Source organism: Lissotriton vulgaris, chromosome 2_1, assembly GCF_964263255.1.
Source record: "Lissotriton vulgaris chromosome 2_1, aLisVul1.2, whole genome shotgun sequence".
Lineage (NCBI taxonomy): Eukaryota > Metazoa > Chordata > Amphibia > Caudata > Salamandridae > Lissotriton > Lissotriton vulgaris.
The window spans coordinates 684537627-684545637 of NC_141687.1; positions in this window are offsets into that span (position 1 = coordinate 684537627).

Sequence of the window (8011 nt, forward strand, 5' to 3'; positions counted from 1 at the left end):
CCGTCACTTTTCGGTGCGCACTGCATTTAATAATCGCAATGTAAGTGCGTCCAAAAGATCGTTCACGAGCTGTCCGTGTTGGATCTTTGTGCCATGCGATGTCATAAAGCCTCTCTCTCGCCACAATCGACCAAAACTATGTGCGACGCCAAAAGCATATTGGCTGTCGGTAAACACATTCACCCGCTTTCCTTTCGACAAAACACACGCTCTCGTCAACGCAATCAACTCCGCCGCCTGCGCAGAATTCTGATTCAATCTCGCAGTTTCCACAATCGTACTCAACGTTACTACAGCATACGCAGTCGTCACATCACCATTCGGCAACTTAAAACACGAACCGTTCACATACAAAGTACCATCGGGGTCTGCCAATGGAGTATTTTTCAGGTCAACACGACCCTTCGTTTCTTCCTCAGTTCGCAAATAACAATCATGTGGTGGTATATCGTCTGATTCCATATTAGTTGGCAACAACGTCGCCGGGTTAAGGACATTGCAGCGCTTTATTTGTATATGACTTGCCAAGAGCGTCAACTCGTAACCGGACAACCTTGCACTCGTCAAGTGTTGGGTTTTTGTACGGTTTAAGAGAGTGTCAACCGCATGTGGGACCATCACCGTAAGCATATTATCCATGACCAATCCTGCAGATTGTCGAATGGACACCGCAGCTGCCGCTGTCGCTCTTAGACAACTCGGCAATGCTCTAGCTACTGGGTCCAAAGTCGAGGAAAAATATGCACACGGACGCTGCTTACCGCCAAATTGTTGCGTCAGAACACTCAACGCACAACCCTCTCTCTCGTGAACGTATAGTGTAAACGGCTTACAGTACTCAGGGGTACCTAACACAGGAGCCGAACACAACGCATCACGCAATTCAGAAAAACTCGTCTGACATTCTTCCGTCCATGGCAAAGGAGTTGGAACATCCTTGCACGTGAGGGCGACCAATGGTTTCGCTAGCAATGAAAAATTTGGAATCCATTGCCTGCAGTATGACGTGATACCTAGGAAGGCACGCACATCTCTCTGAGTTGTTGGCACAGTCATTCAAGCGATCGCTGCAATTCTCTCTGGAGTCAACCTTCTTCCCTCCTTTGACAATAAGTGACCTAGATAGGTTACTTCTTGGCAACAATATTGCAGTTTAGAAGGTGACACCTTGTGATGTAAGTCACAGAGATGCTGTAACAGAGACACCGTAGCAGTTTTGCAAATCTCTCGTGTGTCCGCAGCCACCAATAAGTCATCAACATATTGGATCAAGGCCGCACCAGCCGGTAACACAAACGTGTCAAGTTGACCCTTCAGGGCTTGACTGTATATCGATGGACTCTCAGAGTAGCCCTGAGGAGCGCGTTTAAACCTAAAGCTGCAACCTCCTAAAGAGAAACCGAATAGGTCCCTGCTTTCCTCAGCAATCGGAATGCTAAAGAAAGCATTCTTCAGATCGATCACTGAGAACCAGGACGCAGATGCTGGAATCAGAGTCAGTAAAGCCGTAATGTCAGGCACCACAGGGAACTGAGGAACCACAATTTTGTTCACCTCCCGTAAATCAATGACAAAACGATAAACAGGAGGCTTAGATGGATCAGTGCGTTTCAGGATAGGCAACACAGGACTATTACACACGTTTCCCCGAGTCTCCTCGATAACATCTTTCTCGATCAAGTCATAAATGATCGCTAACAACGCTTGCTCACCATCAAGGGAGATACGATACTGGGGAATACGTGGCAATCGCACGTTCAACTTCAATTGAACAACATAAGGAGAGATGTCAGGCAGGCCCACGTCATTGGGACCTGTTGCCCACAAAGATGCAGGAAGAGAACTCAATTCCGGTGGGAGCGTATCAGATGATAAATACATAGGAGAGATCACTCTCTGACCCAAACTAAGCTCCACTCCTGCAGGAGAACAATACAAAGTCGCATATAACCTTTTCAACAAATCCAGGCCCAAAAGATTTTCACCACAACCAGTAGTCAGAATCAAAGGAGCTTTCAGCTCACAAGGCCCAATTGTAAGGGGCAAAGGGCGAGAAACCGGATTGCTAACAGGGGCGCCAGAGAATCCAACGGAAACATTTGTTAAGTCAGACAAAGGTGCGCCAGGGAGTTTTGAATGCATGATGGAACTTTTCGCTGCACCAGTGTCCAACAGAAAAGGCTCAACTACGCCCGATGTGGCAACTGCGACATAAGGCCCTCTCTGATCAACCGGAACTGATACTACTCCCTCTCTTTGTCTATGGCTGTCCTAGTAATTATCGTTATCAGTACCCTGTTCGATGTAAAAATCGTCCACGTGGTACTGTGCGGATCTACCTGATGATGAACCACGCTGATCGAAACAATTATTAGAATCAGAGGAATTGTTAGAACGCTCATTTTGATTCTGAGTAACACCACGACCCCTACCTCGCGAAACCTGTTGAGGACCGCTACGACCTCCTCTAGATGAATTTCCATTATTCCGATTGCGCAAAACCGGACAATCAAATTTCAAATGACCCTCACCTCTACAATAGGCACATTGATTGTACCCAAGCATAGACCTCTGCGAAGAAGAGTCATTCCGCGACTGTGACCTAGCGGATTGCGATTGTGATCTATTCCGCTGTTGAGAATCATTTTGATTTGAGCGCAGAGGATACGCTTGTTGTAACAGAACTTTCGTCTTGAGATCTTTCGTCTTCTTATCTGCACGATCATTTTCCTCCTTCTCTCTATTTTCATAATATTGAGCCGTGGCCAATATCTGAGCGGAGGTAGAAACAGCCCACGAACTCTCTGAATTTTTCAATTTGTTGCTAAGTTCAGGCAACAAATTCGATACAAATTTATCCACAAACAACCTCTGACCTCCCTCAGTGCTCATATCTTGACCACTGTGATCGATGAATGCCTCCTCAAATCTCGTAAAGAAATCAGAGACACTCTTGTCCTTCTTTTGCTTACAGGCCGACAGTTTATCCCAGTTGACTTTCATAGCTGGCATAAGTGTCTTCATCAATGTAATAATTCTCTGAGGCAAAGCCAAAATTAACTGCTCAGGCTTAGCCCCACCAACCTGCAAACCGTCAGCCGCTGTAAGTGCCGCCCAATCACCACCTAACTCAGCTGCATGATCTTCGTGACGTATTTTCGCCCAAACCGGTTGAGGTACTACGTTGCCGAACAACATGTCGATGTCGGCGAGATTCATGATCGTAGCATCCACTAATTGGGACAACTCTTTATAGTACCCTGCAGGATTTTTGCGGGGGTCAGGCAAAGATTGCTTCACCTGCAAAACTTCCGATCGCTTCCATGGGAGATGTATCCAGACTCTCTGAAAATGTGGCAAAATGGGAGGAACTTGAGCAGCATCACCCGGCATCCACACTGGTGGAACTTCACGCATGGGATACTGACCAGGCGTTGCCATCCATTCCTCAGATTCGTCTTTAAACAGTGCTCGAGGCATCACAGTGGGACGAAAAGATAGAAGATGCTCGACAACACGTCGAACATTGCTACCACAATCATACCACTCGAAAACTGAAGCTGAAGTTCAGTTACGTCGACCGGCACCTCATTCACCTCATCATTTGATATCGCTTCACGTAGATATTTGCACATTTCATCAAACATAAATCTCTGTGTGGGCTCATTGAATTTAGAGAAAGTCTCAAAAATTATGCACGGGGGTTTTTTAAGGGGATACCTAATCCAATTACGCGCCATCTTAATTAACGTATCGCGTTCCCTACCACCAGGAAGCTGACTTCGTCGTTGAGGAACATCAGAAACATCGGACCCAAGAAGCGGTCCAAAAGGAGAGTAGAGATTAGCAACCGCATTAGGAATGCGTCTGCGAACAGACGGAGAAGAGGAGAAAAGTACAGGAGCAACAACATGAGGGCTAAATACAGGAGCAGCAGGAGCAGTAGGAGTAGCCACAAGAGCAGAAGTAGCGGGGACAACAGATTGAGAAGGTATAGGCAGTGGAGCAGTAGGAACAGTAGCAGGTAGAGGAATAGGGACAAGAGGATTCACAAGAACAGGTCCAGCGATAGGCTGACCAGCAGCTGCCGGAACGACAGGTTGAGGAACAGGGGGAATCACAGGCGCTGTAGTATCCTGCGCATATGGAGGTGGCGACTTCAGTAGATAGGACAACAAGGCGTCCTCTACTGCTTCCTCTCCCTTCTTATCAGTACTCGATGGTAGAGCGGGATAACACTTATCCACCGCCATACGTTGTAATCTATCAAAAACTTCCTTTTCCTTCTCGTCTTTGTCTCGCTGAAATTGTTCTGCATTTCTCATCGTCGTAACAATACCTTCCCTCTTATTACGTTTAAGCTGTTTGATTTCTTTCTGCTTGGCCTCTTTACGCCATAACCGAATGGAATCAAACATGGCCGGCCTTGCTTTCTTTTTGAACAATTTTGCTTCTAGATTATCCAGAATTGGCGTTTCGAAACTACCGTGAGGTGGCCAACTAAGGACACCGTCATCTTTAGTGTAGCGGACCCAACAATCATTGTATGTAATAGGACCCACACCATGGGGACTATATAACTCATAGACTGGAGTTCCAACTGGAGGTATCGGACATGAGTCCTCCAATCAGGAATCCGAACCACAACTTTTAAAGCAACTAAACAAAATACTACGGCCAGGCATCGTGCACACTAACCGAGTATCACAAACGTCAAGGGTTATCGGATTACGATATCCTCGCAAAAATGCAAAAACCCTCGGTTTTTGGCGACTGCAATCGTCAAAGAGAACAACTAAGAACAAAATACTAAGAACCACAAATGCAATGGAACCATGCAACAACTAAGCACCAACAACAACTAAGCGACCCACAAATACTTAACTGAAAGAACAATGGCGTCACCAGGAAGGCCCGTCTATCGTCTCGCTGTATAAAGTTCTACGCCAGGCGCCAAAACAGGTCGACAGTCAGGGCATCAGTCCATCGCAGCCGTCAGGAGGCGGGGATCTTCGCAGGAAAAGTCTTCGGGCCACTTGTTTCGATAACAGGATCGATGAAGCGGGGTGCACCTTCCCTTGGAGATTTCACACGAAGTTCCTCACGATCGTCGGGCTTTGGACCAGTACCGCTGATGCCGCCCCACGTTGGGCGCCAACCGAAGGACTGGGCTATTCTTAGGCCCAGCGGTGCCAGGGGACAACACCTGAAACCTTCGTGGGTTACCTGTTCCGGCGTACAAATGACAGAGACACGGGACACTTCCTTCGGCGTCAAAGATCGAGGTTTATTTACTGCAGGGAACACAGAAGTCACAAGAAGTACAACGCATGTAGGTTCTAGGAGACTGCTTCAAATTGCATCTGTGGATCGCTCCTTTTATACAGTTTTTCGTCATAGAACAACATGGCAAACAAAAGGTTACAACCCAGTTCCCACAGTAAATTTCATAGGGGGTCGCTTTCATGTATTCAGGGTCCCGGAACATAATTACAGTAGCATCGCCGGTTCCCAACTGTAAAAGCACATCATCCCACCATTTGGTACATTCCATTCCGGCTGTAAATGAATTAAAGAAGAGTCAGAAAACAAGGGCAAAGGAAGACAAAGATAGTAAACAGATTGAAAAGAGTGTAAGGGGGTGATATCGGAAACACAATTGCAGGATCAAAGGTGACATGCCTAATGAATGCACGGCTGAAACAATAGACCGGCACGGCAAGATGTGCCTCGAGCGGGCCATCTGCCTTTGCAATATCATCCCCCTCATCACAAAGACACCCTCAAAGGAACACGTGTCTTCCGCAAGAGCTTGAGAATCCCAGGGTCACGAAGCTGACAGTGTCCGTTTGCTGGCTACTTGAGGGCAAGAAACAAAATGGATGCCGTATCTAAAATGGAACTCGTGGGTTCAGATGAAGAAACCCACGAAGCGGACGAACGGTTTAGGTCAGCATAGCGAAAACGCGTACACCCACTAAACTCGTCATTTGCGGTTCATAGATACCAGACTCGACCATATCCGAGCGAGTCGGAAACACCACTTACAATTGTCACGGAACCTCAACAGCATCGAGGAAAGCGCCTCGCATCCCCGAGAAGCGCGCTGCCGTCAGAGCTGCTGCCATCGCATTTCTGAACAAGTATGTCGCCACTTAGTTGTCGCATTGTGTTGAAGCTTCACGCAAACATGGGAGAAGAGTGTCGCAGCTGAAGCTGTTGCACTTCTGAACCAGGGCGTCGCCGCTGCAGTCCACGCATCGTACCGAGAACTTCTCACATCCCCGGCGAGCGTGCCACATCTGGTAGATCTTCATGTCTTTATTTCTTTGCACGGAAATTTGCTGCATATCCATCGCTGCAACATTACTTGTTGTGGAAGCGCAACACATCGTCAGGTACATTGACGTAAAGTGTCGCATCTTAAGAACTGAACTGTCCTAAGCTAAAACTACCCTCTTAAAGTAACAGTATTGTGTATTTTTGTTGTTTATGGTCTTGTGGTAAATCTATATAAAGTATACTTATTTTTGATATAAAACCTTGTGTGGTGTCCATCTGTAGTGTTGTCACTGGGTACCTGTATATGATCTCAAATGCTTTACACACTACCTCTGATTTAAGCCTGTCTGCTCGTGCCAAGCTACCAAGGGGGTGAGCAGGCGTTATTTAGGATTTTAATCCCCTTATCCTGACTAGAGGCAAGGGTCCCTATTTGTCACGAGTACCTACCTGTACCAACTAGAGACCCCCAAATTTAACAGTATTGATTTGTGTTTAAATGTGCACACACATACTACAGGTGCACCACTGAAGTTAATACTAAACTTAACATGAGTATGCCTGTATTTCACCATGCTGCATAAAGCTGATTCCATTCTTCTGCTAACTCGACATTCCTTGCAGGTATTCAGATGCATTGTTAGTTTAGGATAGATACATTACTGTGCTAGAGATAGGGGAATTAGAAGCCTGAGAAAAGAACCTTGATGAAACGTACATGGAGAAACAGAGCACTAACTGAATGAGCCACTGTCCAATTGTTGCAACCTACATGTGTTTGGAGGAAAAATGAGGTTCCCATGTCCTATGAAGGACAAAATGAGAAAGTTGCTGTCTGCAACATGATGATTTGTGGATTTTCATAGAGCCCTTGATGGTGTGATCGAGGGGGTGTTGACAAAAGATCTTTATACATTATAATATACACTTCCCCTTGGACTTTTATTCATATCTCTTTCTTGATGCAGACCGCTTTCCGATCCTCTGTGGACTTTATGCAGAGCTCTTCTTTTATGCTGATCAGACCCCTTTGCAGACACCTTCCCTTGTGTTCCCCTTCCTTGAGACATTGCTAGCTTAATGGACTTTGAAAAGTTCATGCCTAAATGCTTTCTCTGAATTTTGCTCAAGTGTTGCTTAGGCTGACTCCTACACTGGACCTATAGAAGACTCTTGACCGAGCTTCTGAGATGCTAATACTTTCCTATTTCGATTTCTTTTGTCTTGACCCCACTTCACTTCCTTTATGAAATTTCCTTGAGTGTTAGAGCCATTTTGCCCTAAACCATCCTCGGGATTCTGAATTCTAGATAAGATATGTATAGGAGAGAGAACCTTAGATTGTTTTCTGAACACCAAATTCGGATGTTATTTGTCTATATCGCAGTTACCAAACTGCTTGTCTGTTTGATTCTAATTTGCCTTAATTTATTAGTCTGGGTATCCCTGTTGTTATTCTGTACCTCTATAGCATTGTACTGAGAATAGTGTATTCGAATTTGATTGTTAACTTGTAATAAAACCTTTTAAACTTGGCTACCAATTCCTGGTCCTCATTGTGCAGCCAAATGGATTGCAATGTTAATTGAAAATGTGATTGACTGTTAATACTAACTCCCTTCACCTCTCAGATAGATACAAAGGTCCTTCAGAGGACCAATGGTAAGAAAGTGGGCCCAGAAAATGCTGAATCAGGTGTCCCATGATGGAAAAAAAGGCACTCTAAATA